Here is a 25,758-nt window from a genome sequence, read left to right as displayed (position 1 = left end):
GCTGTCTGCAGTGCGTCCAAGTATTAATTATCACCTCGGAGGGCTTTACCGAGGGATTAATAAAAATGCCAAGAGAGAAGCAGAGCGAGCCCTGCTGTAGTGGTTAAAGACGCTTTCAAACACTTTGCTCGTACGGGTTTTTAAAAGAGGAGTGCGATGCAAACCTGTCTGTCTGTTGTATGTATCCAGCCCCCGTCATCACAGTCGTTTTCAGTGTTTATCCTCACACCGTCGCTCTGAGGGAGGGAAGTGCAGTTCTCATTGGAGACCCAGGAAGATTCATAGACTTGCCCAGGGGCACATAATGAGACCAGGTGCACATCAGAAACATTTGCAAGGTGGCCGTGCGATGGAAAGGGTGAGATTTTCATGACCAGTTCTAATGCAGATGCAGTTCTACCAGCAAGAAACCACGTTTGTCTGGGAGCTGATACGTGTGCTCAGCCCACCAATGGGCAACTGCACCAGGGCCCTATGATTCTAAGGGGCTTGGGGCTCCAGCCATTGTTGCTGCTGCTCCAGCGCCTGGAGCCACGAGCCCATTAAATCGCAGCTGGAGCGCCATGCTGGGTAGTTCTTCAGGCTGCCTGGGAGGTGGGGGAGGCCACGCGGAATGTTCCAGGTTGCCCTGGGGACAGAGCACCATTGTTTGGGTGTTGCTAAGGGCGGGCTGCCCTCAGCCCCACCCCTTCTGCCGGAGGCTCCGCCCCTTCCGGGAGCACAGTGCCCCCCCACCTTGCCAGGGGTGTGGCATAGCGGTTGGTTCCCCTGCTTGACTACCAAAAGCACTCTTTTGCCAGTGTAAACTGGCTAGATCAGGAGTGTCTTAGAGCGTAGACTTGGCATTTGCTGAACATGGGTCTCCCATCCCTCAGGTAAGCACCCTGACCACTGAGACTCTCTGCTTCTCTTCCCATTTAACTCAATGGGAAGAGACTGGCGCTACAGGGCCTATAGCTGAACAGCCTGCATGGACGTTGTTCTTCAATTGTCAAGAATGACTCGCGCCTGCAAGAGCAGACCAGAGCAATTCTGGACAGAGGTCATTTTGAAAAAGCCAGTGGTAACCAGGTATCTTAGATACCGTGGTGTGTGGTTCCACTGAGTAAGCACTGATTAGTGGCCACAACTCCATCTGCATGCACATGTGTGTATAGCGGGATGTAGGTATTTGCGCTTTTCAGTGTCACTAGGAGAATTGTTTGCTCTTCCCCATTTGAACATATGGCCCATTGGTTAAAAACTATATAAACTAAATTCTTCTCTGCGCAGAAACACCACGGCAAATAAGCGGAGCCGAGATTGCCGCCTGTCCAGAACCGTGATCTTTACCCACTCAAGAGTGCAGTCAATACGTTCAGGAAGACAAGCCGAGATGAAAGGCACGTTCTGAGAGGGAAGCAAGAAGCATTGCTCTGAAAAACATAGCAGGGCTCCGTGGCAGGCTCTAACCTGCCAGCTGCCGAGCACTGTCGCCCCAAACCAGCAAGGCACTCATGCATGCGTGTAGCTTCCGTCATAGCGCTCAGAGTGACGCTCACACACTCACGGCTAAGCCTGGCTAGAGCATCCAGCACCTTGTCGGAGTCCACCCGGTGAGAGAAGAATCCATGTGTATGTTCATTTCATGGATAGTCTGCTACAGGCAAGACAGAGTGGGGGCAGGGAGTATGGGACCACACATCTCTGAGAGCAGGTTTTTAAAATATTCATAGGAAGAGAGACAGCGCTCTTTTGGCTTCCCTGCGGGAGACGTGACTTTGTGACACCAAGTCAGACTGTATCAGGCACATCACGCTGGCTCGTGTTGTGGAACGCAGTGCAAGGTGGCAGTGAATTCAAGAGGAAATACATGGGAGGTGCAATAACAGAAACACACATTACCCTACAAACTGGGTTAAAAATATTGGTCAGATTATCAAGAAAACAATTTGCATGTTAAACAGCTTCTGTACCGGACCACGCATGTATTTCTTCTGCACTTCTGCCCCCAAAATACTGAATTATCTCCATAGTAGAAAATGTCATATGGAGAGAGAGAGAGAGAGAGGGAGAGAGGGAGAGAGGGAGAGGGAGGGTGTCATTTCATTTATTAAGGAAACAAGCAGGGAGTGCTGCATAGTTGAACAATAGACCAGGTGTCAGAATTTCTGTGCTCATTTTCTGACTACTTAGAATTTTGGCCAAGTCATTTAAAATCACCACTGTAAGCCTCAGTTTACCTACCGACACATAACTAATGTTTCAACAAGGTTGTCCTGGAGATGAATAAATTGACATTTGTACAGTGTTTGGAAAGCCTCTGATGAGAAATGCCACATCAGTGCAACATTTTCATTCCTTATTTACTGCATTTTCAGTTAAAACTGGTGACCTGCATATGACCTAGGCAGAACCAAGATTTTGCCGGACGGAAAAGGTCCCCTTGAACATTTCTTTTAAGCACAAAAAACCAAAAACAAAAACCAATGTTCTGCCATCAGACTCACAGGAGATCCTGTACCAGAAATAGAAATCACAATTTAAATGGAGAACTCATTTTACGGCATTCAACAGGAAACAGAAAAATCCTTAAATAAATGTACGGGTCATGGAGAAACTAGCATGAAGGGCTACTTTCGGTCCTCAGGTCGACCCTGTGTACTACTGCTGTAATTGCAGGATGAAAGTCTCTAGGGTTTCTCTCAGGCATAAGATGCTGATGCTGGATGAGGTTGAATGAATTTAGCTCCCCCTTAGATCACATATCAGCTCAGAGGACTGCTCACCAGGGTTCCCTCTAAGGTGCGTGCCTGTGCGGGAACGCACCAAGAATTTGCCTCCCGCCCATCTCCTCAGCAGCGCTGTGGAGTGGTGGCTCAGCTGCTCTGGGCGGGGCTGCGTGAGGGGTGGCTGCCCCAGCCCATGAGCGGCAGGGCAGCCACCGTGCAGCCCTGGCCCTAGCTTCAGCCCTTCCCCAGGGCTGGAGCTGCGGGCCGCATGGTGGGTGGCAGCTGCTCTGGCGGCTGGGGCTGGAGAAGCCACATGATGAGCAGCAGGCAGCTGCTCCGGCAGCCGGGGCCGGCTAACACCACATGGTGGGGGCGCTGCTCCAAGGCCAGGGCTGTGTCGTGGGGGGCCAGGGCTGCTCTGGTGACTGGGGCCAGCTGAGGCCGCGTGACACAGGGCTGGGGATGCTCTGGCAGCCGGGGCCATGTGGTGGGGAGCCAAAGCCACATAGTTGTGGGTGGGGCGCTGCTCCGGTGGCCAGGGCTGGAACTGTGACCAGGGCCACATAGCAGCTTCTCGGCTACTCTCTAGGCACGCCCCTCAGAGACCTCAGTGCCCCCAACGCTCTGTCCCGCCCCCACGTCACTGCCCCACCCCCAGTACCTCACTCCCTGCAAACCCAGCTTCTCTCTGCCCCAGGGGGGGACTCACAGCAGCCCTGTGAGGATCAGCCTGGGCACCAGGAGCAGCGCATCCCGGGGCAGCGGGGGAAGGGGAAGGGCATGTCTCACCTTCCTCCCATAAGGCGGGGGAGGGGCACTACCAGGGAGCATCTCTTGGGGACCAGAGCCACTGGTGGGTGCCGCAGTGACCCCCATCCGAACACGTGCACATGACTTCACTATTGGTGCACAAGATGAAACTCGCTCCACTCATGGATGGAAAATCTTCGCGGGAGCCCGGCCACCCACCAACTTAAAGGATCGGGCCTTAACCGACGGCAGAATTTGATCCACAGGTGCTCGTCGCCTTAATAATCACAGCCAGACACGTCTCACTGAATTCTAATCTACGCTGAAGTCGGTCACACTCGGTTCCGACACCGTGCCTATCGAATGCCTCACTGGCAGCGAGGAGTCGACATTCAGAGCAATCCAATGTCGGGTTATTCAGAAATGGTCGGTTTTAGCGAGGGGGGGGGGGCTAAGCTGCAACGTGTGGATCTAAATGGGACCATCGCAGGCACCCGGGGGTGTTTGGATTGGACGGCACTCTTCAGGCATTAGACAGAGAGGCCTGACTCACAAGAATACGAAGCCAAATGTCTCTGAAGTTCAGGGTTTGGATGGGCTTGGATCCCATGTTCTGGCCTGAGCCCGCCTCCAGCTTTATTAGCACATATTTTTTGTGTCAGGCCCAATTCCTGCGGGTCTCTCTGTGCCAAGATATTTGTAATGAGTCCGCATTCTACTCCAGTCTCCCCTTCCTTCAGCCTGCACGTTTACATTAATTACCTTAGAGCAAATCCATTTTGCATTCAGGGAGGCAATCTGACAGGAATTAAACAGCAGGCCCAGGGTCTGCGAAGATGCAAATCTGTTGCCAGTTCAGCTCCGATATTCTGCTCCCCTTGGAGTGATGCAGAGCAGATTTTTCTCTATCCCCTGCTCCCATCAGTTCTAAAGGCAGAATATTGATGAACACTGTCCAGGTGGGACCTCCCTGGTCCAGCACCCTGAGTGCTCCTGGAATTTGCCAGACCAGGGAGATCCAGGCTTCCCTCCTGGCTGTCGGCCCCGCTCTTGCTGCCGGCCCGAGCTGCGCTCCCAAGCTCCATTCTGGGCTGCGCTCATGGGCGCCAGCCCCGCTGCCTCGGGTAGCGCTATGCTCCCCGCTGTGCAGGTCACTTCTGTGCCAGCCCCACTGCCGCCAGGCCTGGCTCCCCGCTGCCAGCCCCAGCTGGGGCTATGCTCCCCACTGCACTGGCCTCACTATTGCCAGGGCTACACTCCCCACCGCCCACCCATGCCCTGAACATGGCCAGCTGGGGCTCTCTGATCCAGCAATATCCATGGGCCTGCTGGACCACGGATGTTGCTGGACCAGAGAGTTCCGGATTTTAGAGGTTCAACCTGTACTTAATATATATGCGGATTTATTAACCTGAACCATTCTGCACTCAGCGGTCTGACTGATTATGACAACCAAACACTACTATTTATAAACCCAAGGTAGATGGAAACTCTGCTAGCATGGCCACACAGAGCTCATGGCATGGCAAAGGCTAGATACTTACAGCCAATCCCATTTCAAAGCTTCCCAGCTGCATGGAAAATACAGTAACATTTTCAATAGTAGCAAAGTTACAGCCACTCATAGGCCGTGAACCAGTCTGCACGACTGCAACCAGTGCAATGCGAGAAGCAGACTTGAAATAAGGTAATGCACAACATGGACGTTCCTCTCTGTGTATTAGTCTTCTCTAGCGCCACTACACGAGTTTCCTATTATCTACTTCAAAGAGGATTTTTCCAAGAGTTCCTTGGAGTTTCTCTGCACAATTCCCTGTAATACAACCCACTATCTCTCTGTTACTAAGGTCAAAGTGGAGGATGGGCTGCCAATTGTATAGCCAACACCTTGCATAACAGTGAAAATATAAATTTAAAAAACAGCAAATGGTCTGGTAGCACTTTAGAGACTAACAAAACATGTAGATGGGATCAAGAGCTTTCGTGGGCACAGCCCACTTCTTCAGATGACTGGAGTTCTGAGTTTAGGATGTACAAACCCAAAATAAATAGGGGAGAAGGGAGAGGAGGAAAGGAAAAAAATGGAAGGTGGCAGGAAACAAGGAGCAGAGGATATGAAAATATCAAAGGGAAAACCAAATAAGCGGAACTGGTAATCTATAAGCACCTAAAGATTGGATAGTTAAAAGAAGCAGATAAGGATCATAGGCTAGCAATTAGATAGGAAGGGTACTAACGCAAGAATCTACACAGACAAAGAGCTGTTGGCCCCTTCATTGAACGTTAGGTTGGTAATGTCCCAGCCATCCATTATCTCGACTGAGGAGGCCATCAGTGTGAGAACTGAATTTGTGCATGAATTTTAATTCCAACACCTCTCTCAGCCCATTTGTTGGTTTTTTAAGTTTATCCTGTACAGACTAACTCGGCTCTCCCCTGAAGCTAATGAAAATATAGCCCAGGACAGCAATGGGCAACCTAGGCTAGTGAGTGGGCTGCATGAGTGGCCCTCCTCCATCTCCGGGGGCACAAGACAGTCGTAACCAAGACGGTCTCCAAGGATACGGTAGTTTGCTCACAGAGCATGTCTATCTAGAATTCGCAAGGGGTGCTGACTGAACCGCAGCAGCACCTTGATTGGATGCAGAGTCCTCACAGTCACTACTGCATGCGATCAGCGTGAACCTCCCTTCACGAGCCCTTGCTTTACGCACATGTCTCTTCAATAGTACCAGCAAGAAATCAACGTACACAGACAGAAACCAGCGGAATCTGGCAACCCTGCGCTTGGGCAACGGTAAACAAAATGTCTCGTAAGCCACACACTGAACCCCAATGGGCCTCACATGGCCCTCAGGCCGCAGTTTGCCCACCACTGACCCAGAACACCAGTCATTTCAGTTTCAGAGGGGTAGCCAAGTTAGTCTGTAAGGGTACGTCTCGACTACATGGCTCCGTCGACGGAGTCATGTAGATTTGTTTGTTCGACAAAGGGAAATGAAGCCGCGATTTAAATAATCGCGGCTTCCTTTAAATTTAAATGGCTGCCCCGCTCTGCTGATCAGCTGTTTGTCAGCAGATTGGGGCAGTCTGGATGCTCCCCTGTCGACATGAAAGCCCTTTATCGACCTCCCCGGTAAACCTCATCCTACGAGGCATAACGGAGAGGTCGATAAAAGGCTTTCAGGTTGGCGCGGGAGTGTCCAGACTAGCGTGCTGAGCCGACAAACAGCTGATCAGCTGTCTGTTGGCTCAGCACGGCAACCATTTAAATTTAAATGAAGCCGCGATTATTTAAATCGAAGCTTCATTTCCCTCTGCCGATCAGCCTAATCTACATGGCTCCATCGACTGAGCCATGTAGTTTAGACACAGACTAACGGTTATTCTGTAACTTAAAAAACAACAAATAGTCTGGTAGCACCTTAAAGTCCAACAAAACAAGATGGTCTCATGAGCTTTCATGGGCAAAACCCACTTCTTCAGATGACTGTAGTATAAGAAGTCCAAATCCAATAATAAATAGAGAAGAAGGAAGGGGGGGGGGAGGAGAAGGAAAAAGGGTAGGGGAGGAACAAAAAGAGAGACAGTGAGTGGATAGTTCAAATAGTTACAAGAGACTGTTAAGAACCATTAGCACCTCCATTGGTTGGTTGGTTGTTTAAGTCATTGAACTATCTTCCACCTTTTAATGACTTAAACAATCAACTCCTATCTACTCACTGTCTCTTTTTCTCTCCCCCCCCCCCCCCCCCAGCCCCTTCTTTCCTCCTTCCCTTATTTATTCTTGGATCTGGACTTCCAACACTCCAGTCATCTGAAGAAGTAGGTTTTGCCCATGAAAGCTCATGATTCCATCTACATGTTTTGTTAGTCTGTAAGGTGCTGCTAGACTATTTGTTGTTTTTTAAGTCATTACAGTGTAACTTTAATCGGGCTCCTCGAGACACAGGAGACACAATTCTAGCAAATAGACTTAGCAAGTGACCTGCTTACTTCCTCGCTGCTGAGCTTCCCCACAGCTCTGGGTGCTCTTTCCCTGCTTTAAGAAGATCCAACATCGTACCTGGTCATTATCTTTGCATTGCTTGGGTTTGATCGGGCTCTAATGACAATGAACAACCTGGATTGCTCCCATTTCCTGGAGTGGGGCCAAGAACGGGAGACAAGTTCTCTAGCAGTGAGAAATAGCTCCAGCACAGTGGGCTTTGCAAATTTAAATACATTTTTCAGGAAGAGATTTTGATGCAAAATTAGCCCCCGGGGGAAAACTTCCCAAAAGCCCCTGGCCATGACAGAAAGAACAAGGTGCCTATTCAAACAGCTATAAGAATCTGGTGTATGCAGCTTGATAAGTACCCATATTTGTCTTGTGTTTGACCTCGGGAACGCAGCTAGGTCGATGTATTTGAATTAATGAGGTTGTCACTTGCAGCTTGGGTCGCAAGCATATGCCATCCTGATATTCATTTTTATTCTCCTAATAGCTGGTGGCAGTGACTCTATCCTGCCCCATGTCCCCGTCTGCAGCCACAAAGGAACCGGGTGAGATAATTATGTAACTTTGGGGTCCCCACACTGCTCTGCTCTACAATTATACCGAGAGAAGCTGCAGTGCAGCGACAGTCACTGAGATCTCTCTTAGAAACTCTCCATTGCTTGCTACCTGTAGGTCAACACCCCTCGATAGGTTATCCACTCATTAACGACCTTTGCTATATGCTAAACATATGGCACCATATTTACATGAGTCTCTGAGGGTCTGTCTTCAGCATGTGGGTTTTCTATAATGTGGGGGAAAAGTCCATTTCACACATAAAGGCTACGTCTAGACTACAAGCCTCTTTCGAAAGAGAGCGTCTAGCCTGCAACCTCTTCTTTCGAAAAAGTGAGCCGCTTTTTCGAAAGAGAGCACCCAGGCAGTCTGGATGCTCTCTTTCGAAAAAGCCCTGTTTGCATTCAAGAACGCCTTTTTTTGAAAGAGTACTTTCGAAAAAAGGGGTACTTCCTCGTGAAATGAGGAGTACCACCGTCGAAAGAAAATCCGCATTCTTTCGATTTAATTTCGAAAGAACATGGCTGTAGTCTAGATGCAGGTGAAGTTTTTTTCGAAAAAAGTCTACTTTTTTTGAAAAAAACCCTGCAGTCTAGACACAACCCAACTAATTACACTTGGGGCGAAGGGGTTGTTTGGGAGGGGCTGACCAAGCAATTGGAGGATGGAAAGGACAGCGAGGTAGCCAGCTATATAAAAATAATAACCAAGGAGAGGTGCTTCTCACCTGGCCCCAAGCTGCTGCGGTGGGAAGGGGTTGTGGCTGGACTGGAGTTCCTAGAGGAGGGAAGAGTCAAATGTGAATCCACCCTGGAAAAGGATCTTCTGGGGACCAAAGATAAGGAGCAAGTGGTTTGTCTGTTCTGCCCACAAGGGGGAACTCTGGAATTACTCAGTTTTACCCTGGCCTGGGTTCTGCTTGCAAGAACCAAAGAGCTGAACTGGCCACCAGGGGTACGTCTACACAGCAACATTATTTCGAAATACCTAGCGTTATTTGGAAATAACTTAGTCCACATCTACACAGCAGGCCGTCATTTCGAAATAATGTCAAAATACTGTCAAGCTGGAGGACTTCTTACTCCAACTCCTGTAACCCTCATTGTACGAGGAGTAAGGGAAGTCGGAGGAAGAGTGCTCTGTTTCGAAATAAGTGCTGTGTAGATGTTCCCAATTTCGAAGTAAGCTATTTCTAAATAAGCTACGTAATTGATGTCGCTCAATTTGCATAGTTTATTTCGAGTTATGCCCTGCTGTGTAGACACACCCTACGTCTTTGCATCCAAAGAGTCTGTTATCTACCTACCCTGCAAGTGGCGTAAGCTTAGAGCTTTCCCGTTACACCTTGTTTCAAGCCATTTGTTCATTGCCCGGGCAAGGAAAGGGAGCCCAGAACTCTTCCAAATGCACCACTGCCAAGCACTGCATGACTGTGTCCCCATTGGAAGAGACTCAAAGACTACACATGTGAACCAGCAGGACCTCCTCTAGCAGTTGCCCCTGCAAGACAGTGATCAAAGATGGGGGTCTTGGCCTACCCACCAGAGATGAACAGAGACCTTCTGAGCTAACGCCATGAGCTGCTGCTACTGCAGGAGCTAAAGAGCCAAAGCTCAGGACCTGGGGGCTGCAACAATTCATATCCTCTGTGGAGTGGCACAGAGTGTAACGCACCCACACTAGTGGGTTAAACGAACACAGAGACTGGGGCTTGCTCTCCACAGCATCAATTACCCGTCCAAAACGTGCAGGCTGCTTTTTAGCACTTGGGTAGAGGCGAGCTGCCCAATGGGAACAGCAACTTACATTGCAGTAAAAACTCACCAGGCATCTGTCAAGCTATATGTCAGCTCCACACAGTCCCTTGGAAAGCACCTAACCTCAATATTATCTCGCTCTCCGAATGACTGGAAACACACTACAGGGGCTGCCGTCCCTGGCTCACCTCCATCTCCTCTGGGGAGGCTGTCTCTGGGAGACGCGAGCGTGGGGTTTACCAGGCAGTGTGGTAAAGGGAAAGGCTCATGTTGCCGATCCCTTCAGATTCCAGACATCCTAGGTGCTGCGATAGATGGGACAAATGATCCGTTGAAGCAAACACAGGTCCAGCAGAAGGAGACTGACTCATTTTTGCGAGGCGCCTGGAATGGCAGGAAGCTGGAACTGTCACTGCAGTTACCAGAGAGCCGGGCAGCGTGTGAAGCAATTGGGAAGCCGATTGTTAAGGACAAGGAATGACAGACACAGTCCAGACAGAGAGCCCAGACACACGTCCAACTACTGAGGTAGCAAAGTCATAGACAGAAGGGCCAGTCTTAAAAAGGCACTTCCCTCGCGTGCATGCCTTGGGGTCCTGCACTGATCACATACTGGGTCTTGGATCAAGCCCCTGCCTCGGTCAATACACAAGATGTCCAGGCTTCAGGCAATGAGACAGCTGTTGAGTATTTCCTTCCAGCCGTGTCATTCGGTATGTGGCCCTTCGCAGCCCCACCAGACCCTGCACTGAGCATGGAATGGGTTATTGCTCATTGGTGCGCATCACTGTGGCATACTATTTGCTTCACAAACAATCATTTGTCTTCACAATCCCTCTGTGAGGAATGCAGGGGCATGGATGGTGAGTGAACACCTGGCTTGGGAAGCCAAGGCCAAGCCCCTCCCCTTCTGCAGCCTCCCCCTGCCATAGAGCCAATCCTGCCCCCAAGGCAGCAGCTGGCCCACCCCCCAGGTTACTGCTCCCAGCCACTGAACACCCCCAGGGTCTTTAGTCTCCACCGTCCCAGAGGCTCCACCCTTCCAGGCCGGCTGGAGTGCCTGGTGAACTGGGCAGCCACACCGTGGCCACAGCCCTGCTGGGGGCCTGAAGAGACAGGCACCATGCCATGCGCTAGCCATATCAGCTGGATGATGCATGGGCAGTGTTGGCAAGGCAATGCCTTCCCTTGCCTACATTACACACCACTCACAGGAAGGGGGGGGGAGGTAATGGTTATACCTATTTTATATCTGGGAACTGAAGCAAAGTAAGATTGGGCCCAACTTTCGCCCAAAGTTGTGCCCGTTTTCAGAGTCCAACTGGAGACTCTGCAGGACTGATATGTCAGGGCTACTGAGCAACCACAGCTCCCAGCTGCACATGCAAATGGTCAACACTCCGATTCCAGACATTGGGCAACGATCAGCAATCAATGTATGTCTGTGAAAGCATTGCTCTTAGTGACTTCTCCAGCAAGTGAGATGTCCAGTAGAAGCAATGCTTCTCAAAAGTCCTAGTTGATATACAATGGCCAAAACAATCCCGTTTTCCCCTCAGATTTAAAGTGTGGGACAGAAATTCATCCTAAGATAGAGTTAAATTCTGAGACTTCAGGTTGAGAAGCTTATGAGCCACCTATGAAGTCAAAAAAGTGAGGCAGAAGCATCTAATATCGGGTTGTCAATCTAGCAGGCAATTTACTCATTCGGTAATCACTAGGGCTGTGTCTACACTGGCATGAATTTCCGAAATTGCTTAAAACGGAACACTATTCCGTTTTCAGTTTTTCCGGAAAAGGAGCGTCTACATTGGCAGGCTGCTTTTCCGGAAAAGCCCTTTTTCCGGAAAAGCGTCTGTGGCCAATGTAGACGCGCTTTTCCGGAAAAGACTACTGGGCTGTCTACACTGGCCCTTTTCCGGAACAGTGTTCCGGAATAAGGACTTATGCCCGAGCGGGAGCAGAATAGTTTTTCCGGAATAGCGGCTGATTTTGTACAGTAGAGCATCGTTGCTTTTCCGGAAATTCAAGGGCCAGTGTAGACAGCTCGCAGCTTATTCCGGAAAAGCGGCTGATTTTCCGGAATAAGTGGCCCAGTGTAGATACAGCCTAGGTGTATATCTACACTGCAAACTTATTTTGAAATAGTTGTTTCGGAATAGGCGTTATTCCTCTTAGAATGAGGTTTACACATTTTGGAATAAACTGAGGTTATTCATTTTGAAATAACGGAACGGCTGTGTAGACACATTGTTATTTAAAAATAACGCTAGTTATCTCAAAATAACGCTAGTTATCTCACCCTTAGTCTACTGTCTTTGTCTATCTCTGTAAAAATAACAAGGAGTCCAGTGGCACCTTAAAGAGTAACAGATACATTTGGGCATACATTTTCTTGGGTCAAATGTATGGAGGGAGTATATCTGACAAAGTGGGTTTTATCCATGGAAGTTTATGCCCAGATATATCTATTAGACCATTAGTCTGTAAGGTGCTATTGAACACCTTGCTATTTTTAGTAATCACTTAGTTTACCCACCCAGCTATGCTTATTTAGATCAGATTATCAGAATGAATTAAAATATAACACTGATGGCAATATGGTTTTGTTTTCACAGCACTGTGTAAAAGAAGAAAATAGCCTACAAATTTTTTCCACAACATGCACTCAAGATGCTATGGGCTCCTCCTATTCAACAAAGACAGGATAAAAGGAGGAGAGCTGTAAAATACTGGCCATCAATGAAAGATGAACAAAGATCCATCACGGGAACCCATTTCCTATTGCACGGGAAAGCACATTACAAAATCAATTATTGTACAGAAGGGAGGGATCTTGCCCCCACCCTCGGAAGAAATAGGAGCAGCTGTAAGTGGTTTTACTGAAATCAAAGATAGATAGACTTGATAAAACTCTTTAGCTGGAATGAAAGGGTTGTCATATGTCTGCTGGGGTCATCGAAAGGGCACCAAATTCAATGCCACATAAATAAAGGCTAGTTTGATTAAACCGATTTTGTAGATGAGTTATTCCATGTGTCAGGTGGACGAGTCTCCTAGCCAAGCAGTTAAGTTTAAATATAATTTTGTATCTGAGCAAGGTCAGTTTTCACATACAAGGAACAAGCGCTTGTGTCAGGAAATCTGTTTTGTCCCTGTTGACTTATTTGGACAGATCTACGCTCAAAACACGGCATCAGTGCAGCTGTGCCATGGTAGCGCTTCAGTGAAGCCATACTATGCCAGTGGAAGAGAGCTCTCCTGTTGGCATAGTTAATCCACCACAACAAGAAAGCACAAGCTTTGTATTGGTGGGGAAGTTCACCTGCCAACATAGAATTGTCTACACTATCACGTAGGCCCGTGGTGGCTCATACAAAGTTATATAGTCCAATTATACCAAAGTAATTCTGCAGTGTAGGCCAGGGCAGGGGACTTTTGTTGTATTGTGTTATTTTAAACTTCTTTGCAGTTTAGGATCCTCTCACCTTCTCCAGTTTCCCACTGAAACATAATGAATCATCCATGCCGCTAAAAATCGGCATTAAGATACAAGAAGATGTTTTCAATCAGTATGGTATGAGGATTTCATGGTTGTATCACATAGCACAGCAAAAAGCAAAGCTCCTAATAAAGCATCCAATATTCATGAGCTGGTATTTTACGACAGTCTGTTAGGTGTGTTTAGCTGGCACAGGTGCTCGGGAAAGCTCAGCATTTAATTTCTAAAAAAGAAATGTATTTTTTCACAGTGCAACAGGTACTTCCATCCTTGCACAAAATGCTGTGGATCCCAAACCCGCTGGATACTGTTCTGTTCTCCATCACCAGGTTTCATCTATGCCATGTGAACTTTCTAATTCTGCCCTGCATGATTTTCACCCATACAGATAACCAGGGCTCGCCGAGCCGCAGCGAGCCCTGCTCGCCAGCCGCACTGTCCGGCGTTCTGCGCATGCGCAGAACACCCGAACCCGTCTCTTCCTGGATGTAGATTACATAGATTGTCGAGCCCTGCAGATAACTAAAGCTTGGTCTATTACACACAGTCTTTGTACCAATATAATTCTTCCAGTTAAGGGTATGATTTTTTTTTACCAAGGTAGTGGAATAGGAATTTCCATCGACTACTCGACTTGTCGATAGGCACTTCCGCGTTCCTCCATTTGAAATGTGCAAGAGCCTCCACTGGGGACTGACCCCAGGTTCTGGGGAAATGCCGTGCAGAACCTGGGGTCATCTGGGGAGTCAGCAGCTGACCTCAGGCTCCATGATGCTGCCCCTTGGAAACACGGCGGCGGCGTTTCAAAGGGGCAGTCACTGCACAGGTGATCACCGGCTCAGCTGTGCAGCACTGCCCCTTTAAAATGCCACCTTGGAATCAACTAGTTGACTAGTCGACAGACCATCCAATAAGCAAATGTCTAGTTGACTAGTCCTTAACATCCTTAATACCAATACAACCTCTAGCATGGATGCAGCTATTACAATATCAAGATGCCTTATATCAATGTAACCCAGGCCATATCTTCACTCTGGGGAAGATTGACGCTGCTGCAATCAACTTTCTGGGATTCAATGTGGCAGGTCTACTGGGTCTGTGTCAGAGGCAGGACTAGGTCCCAGAGAGCTGCCTGATTCCCCCGTCTCCCGCCGACACACACACGCTGCTAACTCTGTATCAGAGGCAGAAGAGCCGTGGGGGCGTAAGCAGGAGCCGACCCCCCCCTCCTCTCCCGCATGTAACTGTAACTCGAATAAACGCATTTTAACATCCCTAATAACTAGACCCTTATGTGGATAGAAATGTCTGTCCTCAGATGCGGGAATGTGTTGCTACATGTTATGATCTGTAGGGCTCTGCTCCCAAGAGCCACTGCTGACAACGGAGAGGAGCATTCACCCGTTGTGCCCAGAAGCCAGCACCCCACTAAGGTTGTCAGGTGGTTTAACCAAAAATACACCCCCCCCCCCAAAAAAAACAGAGAAAAAATTCTGTTGAGGAAAAAAAATGGGGGGAGGCCAAAGTTGTTGAGCAAAACAGAAAAAAAGACCCCAGTTGCTGAGTGTGTATAGGGTTGCCAGGTGTCCAGTATTCACCCGGACAGTCCAGAAATTTCACCTCCTGGCCAGGAAAAATCAGAAAATACCGGAAATTTTAGATGTATTTAGAGGTATTTTCTGAAGTTTTTTACCGGACAAGAGGCGAAAATACCAGACTGTCCGGGTCAATACCAGACACCTGGCAACCCTACACACACTCAGCAACCGGGCCTACGCCCTCGTTTCCCCTCCCCCCGCTTACCTGGTTCTGCAGGGGAGCTGTCTGGCCGGGAGCAGGACACCTGGCAACTGGACACTTGCCAAACCTACATCCCTCCCCAGCAGCTCCTCTTGCAGCACCAGCTGCAGTGTCTCCTCTCTGCGAACCAGCTTCTCTAGGTGAGAAGGAAGCTTTCGGCTTACACAGAGCTCTCCCTGGGGTCAGTTATATCATACAGCTATAAAAGCTGCTGTGCGGACACATCTCAACAGCACAGTGGCTACGTCTAGACTGCATCCCTCTGTCGACAGAGGGATGTAAATCAAGCACATCGAAATGGCTAATAAAGCTGGGATTTAAATATCCTGTGCCTCATTAGCATAAACATGGCCACCACTTTTTTTCGAAACAGAGTTTTTTCGAAAAAAAACCCTGGCAGTCTAGACACAGATCTGTCGAAAATAAACCCTTTTTCGACAGATCTGTATTCCTCAAAAAATGAGTTTACAGGATCTGTTGAAAATGGCTTTATTTTCGACAGATCCGCGTCTGGACTGCCGGTTGTTGGTTTTTTTAAAACTCCGTTTCAAAAAAATGCGGTGGTCATGTTTATGCTAATGAGGCACAGGATATTTAAATTCTGGCTTCATTTGCAATTTCGATGTGCCTAATCTACATCTCTCTGTTAACAGAGAGGTGTAGTCTAGACACACCCACCTATGCCTCAAGCTGTATTTGAGAGTCCATATTAAAATGTGAACTATTTAGAGCATTCTGTTGCTTTTATTTACTCCTCTGTACGTCAGATGCCCCAATTACAAAAAGATTGTTCCTCCTAAATGTTTAAAGATTCAGCTGAAAGCTAAACAAAGATCCAGCAAAAACAAAGAAGACTAGACTTGATACACCACCTTCTTTATACTTTTTTCTTCACAGAACACCTTTCTAAAAAAATATATCAATAATTGTTGGCCATCAGAACGCAAAAGGGTACCCTTTCAATCCTGTAACAGTTCAACATGACTACACCACAAAAGTAAGATCAGAAAAGGAAGCTCTAGAAGGCTGTGTCTACACGGGCATGAATTTCCGGAACTGCTTAAAATGGAATACTATTCCGTTTTCAGTTTTTCCGGAAAAGGAGCGTCAACATTAGCAGGCTGCTTTTCCGGAAAAGCTCTTTTCGCGATCGGGCCTTTTTTCCGGAAAAGACTACTGGGCTGTCTACACTGGCCCTTTTCCGGAACAGTGTTCCGGAATAAGGACTTATGCCCGAGCGGGAGCAGAATAGTTTTTCCGGAATAGCGGCTGATTTTGTACAATAGAACGTTGTTGCTTTTCCGGAAATTCAAGGGCCAATGTAGACAGCTCGCAGCTTATTCCGGAAAAGCGGCCGCTTTTCCGGAATAAGTGGCCCAGTGTAGACACAGCCGAAGACTCTATGGGGGAAGTTTACACGATAGGGGCCAAGTTCTCTGCATTGTGGGTACATAGCGCCATTGATTTAAATAGAGATTTATACCAGTGGAGCATAGAGTGCTAACAGTTAAATTCAAGTACAGTAAGGCTACGTCTAGATTGCAGGCTTCTTTCGGAAGAAACTTTTCCAGAAGAGACCTTCCAAAAAAACTTCTTCCAAAAGAGAGCGTCCACACCGCCATAGCGCATCGAAAAAGCAATCTGCTTTTTCGAAAGGTAGCATCCACACTGAATGGGTGCTCTCTCACATGTAAGCTGTGATTACTATGGATGGAGTGGCCACCAGGGCACCTGTGCTTTTTCCTCTTTCCTCTTCTTTTGAAAGAACTCCCTTGTCCCCATCCACACACGCCTTTTTCTGAAAGAGCTCTTTCTCAGAAAGGCTTCTTCCTCATAGAAAAAGGTTTACCAACGTCAGAAAAAGCCCTCTGTTCTTTCAATTTTCTTTCAGAAGAATGCGATTGAAGGTGAATGTAATTGAAGTTTTTTCAAAAAAACGACTGTTTTTCAAAAAAAGACTCTGTAGTGTACACATACTACCCTAAGTCACATCTGAATGAGGCCACATCTGGAGTATTGTGTCCAGTTCTGGGCCCCCCACTACAAAAAGGATGCGGACGCATTGGAGAGGGTCCAGCGGAGGGCAACCAAAATGATTAGGGGGTTGGAGCATATGACCTGTGAGGAGAGGCTGAGGGATTTGGGTCTGTTTAGTCTGCAGAAGCGAAGAGTGAGGGGGGATTTGATAGCAGCCTTCAACTTCCTGAAGGGAGGTTCCAAAGAGGCTGGAGAAAGGCTGTTCTCAGTAGTGACAGATGACAGAACAAGGAGCAATGGTCTCAAGCTGCGGTGGGAGAGGTCCAGGTTGGATATTAGGCAAAACTATTTCACTAGGAGGGTGGTGAAGCACTGGAATGGGTTACCTAGGGAAGTAGTGGAGCCTCCATCCCTAGAGGTGTTTAAGTCTCGGCTTGACAAAGCCCTGGCCGGGTTGATTTAGTTGGAATTGATCCTGCCTAGAGCAGGGGGCTGGACTTGATGACCTTCTGAGGTCTCTTCCAGTTCTATGATTCTATGATTCATCTGTCTCATTTCTAGAGGCCAGTTTCAATGGTGAGATCACTACATAGGACAATATGACAGTTAATATACTGTTTTTTCCATATCTTTGCACAGAAGCTACATTTTAAAACTTTACCTCCCAAGGATATAAAGACAGAGCATCCCAGCTTGCTAACACGACAGCCGAAAGATAGGTCTCTATTCAACACTGTAGCAACATACATGGGATTTGGAAGAAGGCACATAGTTGCAAAAGGGAAGAATATGGAGAAGGCACAAGGAAGTCAGTCTGTGTACACCTGGCTAAAATGCTCGCTGCCATAACAGGAGCTCTGTAAATAGTTCTCGTCATAAGATCTGGTTTAATGTTACAATCATGGAATCCTTCATATTATTACTCAGCACTCGGTACATGAAACAGCTGTGTTGTAGCATTCGCATTCAGTTCAGCTTAGAGATAGGGACACAAGGCCTAATTTACCTCAGTTTCACCCCAGCCAATGGAAAAGTTAATATGTGGCTTTCCCCCAATGGCATCCCTGGGTCCTGGGGTATAAATTGGGCAGAATGCAGTCAGTCCATGCTGTCAGAGCACATATGAAACAACAGGAAACTTGGAAATGGCGGAGATGCTCAATGACTTCGTTTCGGTCTTCACCGAGAAGTCTGGAGGTGTGCCTAACGTAGTGAATACAAGCAGAGAGAGGGTAAGTTTAGAAGATAGGATACACAAAGAACAAGTTAAAAATCACTTAGGAAAGTTAGATGTCAGCAAGTCACCAGGTCCTGATGAAATGCATCCCAGGATACTCAAGGAGCTGATAGAGGAGGTATCTGAGCCTTTAGCTATGATCTTTGAAAAATCATGGAAGACATGGAGATTCCAGAAGACTGGAAAAGGGCAAATATTGTGCCCATCTATAAAAAGGGGAATAAGAACAACCCAGGAAACTACAGACCGGTCAGTTTAACGTCTGTCCCAGGGAAGATAATGGAGCAGGTAATTAAGGAAATCATATGCAAACACTTGGAAGGTAATAAAGTGATAGGGAATAGCCAGCATGGGTTTGTGAAGAACAAGTCATGCCAAACTAATCTGATAGCTTTCTTTGATAGGATAACGAGCCTTGTGGATAAGGGAGAAGCGGTGGATGTCATATACCTAGACTTTAGTAAGGCATTTGATACGGTCTCGCATGATATTCTTATTGATAAACTAGGCAAATATAACTTATATAGGGCCACGATAAGGTGGGTGCATAATTGGCGGGATAACCGTAGTCAGAGAGTTGTTGTTAACGGTGCTAAATCCTGCTGGAAAGGGATAACAAGTGGAGTTCCGCAAGGGTCTGTTTTGGGACCCGTACTGTTCAATATCTTCATCAATGATGTAGATATTGGGATAGAGAGTATGCTTATTAAGTTTGCAGATGATACCAAACTGGGTGGAGTTGCAACTTCTTTGGAGGATAGGGACATAATTCAAAATGACCTTAGCAAGTTAGAGAAATGGTCAGAGGTAAACAGGATGAAGTTTAATAAAGAGAAATGCAAAGTGCTCCACTTAGGAAGGAACAATCAGTTCCATACATACAAGATGGGAAACGACTGTCTAGGAAGGAGCATGGCGGAAAGGGATTTAGGGGTCATAGTGGACCACAAGTTGAATATGAGTCAACAGTGTGATGCTGTTGCAAAAAAAGCAAATATGATTCTAGGTTGTATCAACAGGTGTGTTGAAAGCAAAACTCGTGAAGTCATTCTGCCGCTCTACTCTGCACTAGTTAGGCCTCAGCTGGAGTACCACATTTCAAGAAAGATGTGGAGAAATTGGAAAGGGTACAGAGAAGAGCGACAAGAATGATTAAAGGTCTAGAGAACATGACCTATGAAGCCAGGCTTCATGAACTGGGCTTGTTTAGTTTGGAAAAAAGAAGATTAAGGGGGGACATGATAGCGGTTTTCAAATATCTAAAAGGGTGTCACAAGGAGGAAGGAGAAAATTTGTTCCTCTTGGTTTCTGAGGACAGGACAAGGAGTAAAGGGCTTAAAGTGCAGCAAGGGAGGTTTAGATTGGACATTAGAAAAAAATTCCTAACTGTCAGGGTGGTCAAATATTGGAATAAATTGCCAAGGGAGGTGGTGGAATCTCCCTCTCTGGAGATATTTAAGAACAGGTTAGATAGACATCTGTCAGGGATGGTGTAGACAGAGCTTGGTCCTGCCTTGAGGGCGGGGGGCTGGACTCGATGACCTCTCGAGGTCCCTTCCAGTCCTATGATTCTATGATATCTAAGGAGTAACAGCCAGTATGTTCATATACAGCCATTGTGCATCTCGTGAACATTCAAGAGTACTGGACAGTGTAAAATCTTTTGGGAAATTCATCCCAATGAAAAGAGACAACACCCAGTCTTAAAACTGTTTGCACTCTCAAAATGGAGTGTAAGCATTGCATAGGCCTTGTCTGGGGCCCTGCCCAGGATGTACCTCATCCTTACAGGGATGAAAGCATTGGTCTCCCCCGACACACAGAGCAACGAGAAACACTTTTGCATGCTCTATTCTAGCCTCTCCTACTTGGGTTCCTATACCACCTTCACTACTCAGGTTTAGCACCCTTTCTCCTGATACTTTATGTATAGAGGTAGGAGGGTAGGCGACAGAGCATCTTTCTCTCCTCCTCCCCCTCCCCTACACACTTCCCTTCTCCTATTTATTTGAAGTTTTCTTATCCCCTAGTCATAACTCCAGTCATCTGAAGAAGTGGGCTGTGCCCACGAAAACTCATGATACCATCTACATGTTTTGTTAATCTATAAAGTGCTAGCAGACCACTTGTTGACTGTTTTTTTCATTACGGTAGTATCTCAGCCCCTTTGGAAAGCGAGTGAAACACTGTGACTGTGATAATGTATTAGGTTTCCTTAGAGATTTGAAATATTCCAAATATATTATTTCTTCCTCCTCCCTCTCACCCCCCAGCTTTATTTTTAAAAGCAACACTAAAAATGACTAAAATATTTCGCTCTGCACTGGCCACCCTTCTCCTTGGCTGAAATGCACCTCAGAAAAGGGCTAGGAGAAGCAGCAGCCCTTTCCAGAACTACAGCAATTGCTCTGCCCGCCCATGCCTGCCTCCTGCGAAAGCTGCGCAGGTTGGTATTCAGGGCAGTGTTTTGCGTTCGGTCAGGCTGTGCTAGAGAGGACGTAGTGGGTTGGCAGGCGTGAGGAAAAAGGCTCAGTCAGTACAGGGGGAAGCAAATGCACCAGCGTCCTGATGGCTGCTGCAGACACTAGCAGAGCCACGTACCCTCAGCGCCTGCTTCCAAATGCTACCACCTGGGGCAGAGGAGGGCAGGTCCTTGCAGGGGCGCTGCCAGGCTACCTGCGGCAGAGGAACGCCGTCAGCTGATGTGCAGCCAGCCTCCTGTTCCTCCCTGCCCGCTAGCCCAAGGGTGCTCAAACGTCATTGCACTGAGATCCCCTTCTGACAACAACATTTACTACAGGATCCCAGGAGGGACAAAAGCCTGGACCCATCCACGCCCTGTTGCCCTAGGTGGGAGGGGGCACAAAGCCAAAACCCAAGGCCTGCTGCCTGCCCCAGGTGGGAGGCCTATGGCCAGAGCCTCACTACCCAGGGCTAAAGCAGAATCAGAGAATCCTTGAGCTGCAAGAGACCTCAGGAGTCATCAAGTCCAGCCCCCTGCCCAAGGCAGGACCAGCCCCAACTCAATCAACCCAGCCAGGGCTTTGTCAAGCCAGGATTTAAAAACCTCTAGGCTATGGTTACACTATAGCCTCTTGCGCACCAACATATGCAAATGAGGCGAAGCGTGGAATATCGCTGCGCCTCATTTGCATACTTAATGAGGCTCTGTTTTTGTGCAAGAGGCCTTTGCACAAAAAGGAGCTGTCTTTTTTCAGGAAGAATGGCTCTTGCGCAAGAAGGGGGCTTTGCGCAAAAAGGAGCCAGGTAGATGGCTCCTTTTTGCACAAAAGCCTCTTGTGCAAAAACAGAGCCTAATTAATTATGCAAATGAGGTGCAGCGATAGTCCACGCTTTGCCTCATTTGCATATGTTTTTGCGCAAGAGGCTATCGTGTAGACGTAGCCCTAGGGATGGAGATTCCACCACCTCCCTAGGGAACCCATCCCAGTGCTTCCCCACCCTCCCAGAGAAATAGTTTTTCCTAATATCCAACCTAGACCTCCCCCACTGCAACTTGAGCCCATTGCTGCTTGTTCTGCCATCTGTCACTACTGTGAACAGCCTCTCTCCATCCTCTTTGGAACCTCCCTTCAGGAAGTTGAAGGCTGCTATCAAATCCCCCCTCACTCTTCGCTTCTGCAGACTAAACAAACCCAACTCCCTCAGCCTCCCCTCGTTAGCCATGTGTTCCAGCCTCCTCATCATTTTCATTGCGCTGCGCTGAACTTTCTCACATCCTTCCTGTAGTGAGGGCCCCAGAATTGGATGCAATACTCCAGAGGTGGCCTCACCAGGGCCAGCTAAAGGGGAAGCCTTTGGGCTTGGACAGTGGGGCTCAGGCTCTGGTCTTGGGCCCCAGGAAATCTAACACCCGCCCAGGTGATCCCATTAAACCAGGGTCATAACCCACTCTGGGGTCCCATCCACAGTTTGAGAACCGCTGCGTTACCCCTTCCTGTGCTGCCCGGCGCTTGCTCACGTGCAGTGCAGGAGAAGAGGGCTCACCATCCTCCTCCACATGGCATGCCCACACATGTGGAGGCAGAATTTAGCCGCATGTGAAAAGTGAATATGTCACTCCCCACTGACATAGCTGTCATCTCAGACACACACCCCTTCCTTAAGGCAAGGGACGGAGCGGGCCCAACAATCTTCCCGAGGAGTAGCCTTTAGCTAACATGCAAAACCAAAAATTGAACTGGTAGCCGGTCTTCCAGTCCATATCCCTCTCCCAGTCAGGCTCACTTTGCCCAGTCCATATAAAACAACATGGCTCAGAGCATAAGAGGCAGAACTACTGCAGATAAGCACCATGGAGTAAATACTAATCACACCGTGACATAAGGGTATGTCTACACGGCCGTTATTCTGAAGTAACTATGCAAGCGTCTAGACAGCCATTCCGTTATTTCGAAATAATTTTGAAATAACGGACGGCTTATTCCGAAATCCGTAAACCTGATTCTAGGAAGAATAATGCCTCGTCTGAAATAGCTATTTTGAAATAAGGCGTGCTTAAACGTTCCACTGCTGCTATTTCGAAATAGTCCCTCACCAGGGCCATTCTAAATTATTCCTCCCCAGTGCCTCCTGGGGCTCTAAATCGAGATAGTGTGCCTACATTAGAATCCTGCCTCAGACTTATTTTGAGGCTTCCCTGCAGTGTAGACACACTATTTTGAAATAAGCTATTTAGGAATAACTATTCCGGAATAGCTTATTTTGGGCATGTCTACACTAGCCCCCTAGTTCGAACTAGGGAGGCTAATGTAGGCATTTGAAGTTGCAAATGAAGCCCGGGGATTAAATATCTCGGGCTTTATTTGCATCTTCCCGTCCGGGCACCATTTTTAAATCCCCTTAGTCCGAACTAACTGCCCGCGGCTACACGCGGCAGTCAAACATTAACTCGAACTAAGTCCTTACACCTTGTGGAATGAAGTGTAACAGTTAACTCGAACTAAGGACTTAGTCTGAGTTAACGTTCAACTGCTGCGTATAGCCGCGGGCAGTTATTTCGGACTAAGGGGATTTAAAAATGGTGCCCGGACAAGAAGATACAAATAAAGCCTGGGATATTTAAATCCCAGGCTTCATTTGCAACTTCAAATGCCTACATTAGCCTCCCTAGTTCGAACTAGGGGGATAGCGTAGACATACCCTTTGAAATTAATGTGCAGTGTAAACGTAGCCTAAATGTGCAGCCACTTGGAACTTCATGATAGTCACCATTGCACAAACCATGACAATTTGAAGTCTTGTCATCCCAGAGTAGGGACAGAACTCAGATCTTATAGCTCTGAACATGCCCGTCTCTGCCATTTGAGTTAAGACTGTCTCTGTTGGCACTACAGAGCTGATGACACTCAAATGGGCAATTCCAATGCCATCCATAGGAGGGCAGCAGCATGGATACACATCATCCAGTTTGTTTCCCTATAATAGAAAACAAGTCCATTCTAATATAATATATCAAGATAATAATATATCTGCTATATATATTGGACAAACTGGACAGTCCCTATGGGAAAGAATCAATGGACAAAATCAGATATACGTAAAAGGAACATACAGAAACCAGTTGGAGAGCACTTCAATCTACCTAATCACTCCTTAAAAGATCTTCAGGTGGCCGTCTTGTCATAAACCAATTCTACAAGCCAAATACACAGAGAAGCGTTGAAATTACAATTCATCTACAAATTCAATTCTCACACTGTAGACCTCCTCAATCGAGATAATGGATGACTGGGACACTATGAACCTAACATTCAATGAAGGTGTCAACAGCTCTTTGTGTAGATTCTAGCATTAGTACCCTTCCTATTTAAATGCTATCCTATGATCCTTATATGTTTCTTTTACTATCCAATCTTTAGGTAATTATAGGTTACCAGTTCTGCCTACTTGTTTTTCCCTTGATATTTTCTCCTGGTTTCCCACCCCACTCCTTTTTTTTCATTCCCCCCTTTCCCTTCTCCCCTATTTATTTTGGGTCTGCACATCCAAAACTCAAAACTCCAGTCATCTGAAGAAGTGGGCTGTGCCCACCAAAGCTCTCCCCCTACATACCATGTACAGGCAGTCCCCGGGTTACATGGATCCGACTTACATCGGATCCCTACTTACAAACGGGGTGAGGCAACCCCGCACTAGCTGCTTCCCCCCAGCAGACCAGGGAGATGCGAAGCTAGCGCCCCCCCCCCCCCCCCCCCAGCAGACCAGGGAGACGCGGAGCGGCTTTTCTCAGCAGACACCTCAGCTTGAGAATAAAGGACTGAGGGAAGTGAGGTGTGGGAGAATAAAACTGAGCTCTGGCGAAATGTTTGGCTAGAGTTTCCCCTACAATATGTACCAGTTCCGACTTACATACAAATTCAACTTAAGAACAAACCTACAGACCCTATCTTGTACGTAACCCGGGGACTGCCTGTACATGTTTTGTTAGTCTATAAAATGCTACCAGACCATTTGTTGTTTTTTAAGTTTATGCTGTATAGACTAACTCAGCTACCCCCAGAAGATTCTAAATAATGTTCATTCAGAAGAATCAACCTATAGAAAGCCAAAGGACACCAACTACTTTCATTGAGATTGTGGGTTTGTGAATCAGTTCGAGTTCTGTACTTTACTAACCACCATCTCTTTATCTTAATCTCATCCCAAAGATGTTCCCATCTGCTGTCAACTGTGCCCACTGCTGCAAAAAATTATTCATATCCATCACATGCTTGCCATCATCACATCTGTTGCACCTAAGTCTCCATAGTTACATGCTTTATACTTGTAAAGAGTTCTACCATGAGGTTTTTATCTCATTATCTTTTTAATGAATTAACGAGATGCTTACACATTTCTACAATGCAGTTATTTTGTGGGGTAATATATTCATAAGGAGCAAAAATAAAATAAAAAGCTTTTTTTTTCCTCCAGAGTAAGTGGCAAGAATACCCAGGACATAATCAATCCCAATAAAATAAACTGCAATTCAAAATAAATCATTACACTATGGCCAAATTGAATGATTCACAACTGAAAGTCAATTTCAAGAGATAATGAGCTATATGAGAAACTTCTCTCTCTGTTCTAAATGTCATAAGAATCCTTCTGAGAAAGTGCAATACAATATATGCTTCAGTGTGCCACTGCAGATGATTCTAAACTGCAGCTGATCTAAGTTAGAGCATGCAAGCTGAAAGAGACAGCTTAGTTCAGCATCTAGATGGGAAACCTCCAGAGAAAAACTCAGTCCACTAGTAGAAGTTCTTTTGGCATTATGGAGCACTGGGCTTCTGGCATTAACATTTTTCAGAGGAAACAAGAAAACTCATGGGCATTAAAGAGAGGTCCAGGTCAAATTCTAGTTTGGATAATTACCATTCCCATTTTGAATTCTACCAGCATTTTCTACTTATCCTAAATTCTGTCTGCTTTTTCAGTTGGATATAAAATTCTCCTTTATTCCT

The 25,758-nt window shown here is 47.1% G+C and overlaps 1 protein-coding gene across 3 annotated transcripts in view; it reads right to left on the bottom strand.

Annotated features, from left to right (window-relative positions):
* CALN1 (calneuron 1) overlaps positions 1–25,758 on the bottom strand; it is a 319,581-nt gene that overhangs the window by 134,737 nt on the left and 159,086 nt on the right. The gene's annotated exons all lie outside the window — the stretch shown is intronic.

Source organism: Pelodiscus sinensis, chromosome 21 (genome assembly GCF_049634645.1).
Source record: "Pelodiscus sinensis isolate JC-2024 chromosome 21, ASM4963464v1, whole genome shotgun sequence".
Lineage (NCBI taxonomy): Eukaryota > Metazoa > Chordata > Testudines > Trionychidae > Pelodiscus > Pelodiscus sinensis.
The sequence above is the reverse complement of the archived record's forward strand: the minus strand, read 5'-3'. Positions and strand labels throughout refer to the sequence as shown.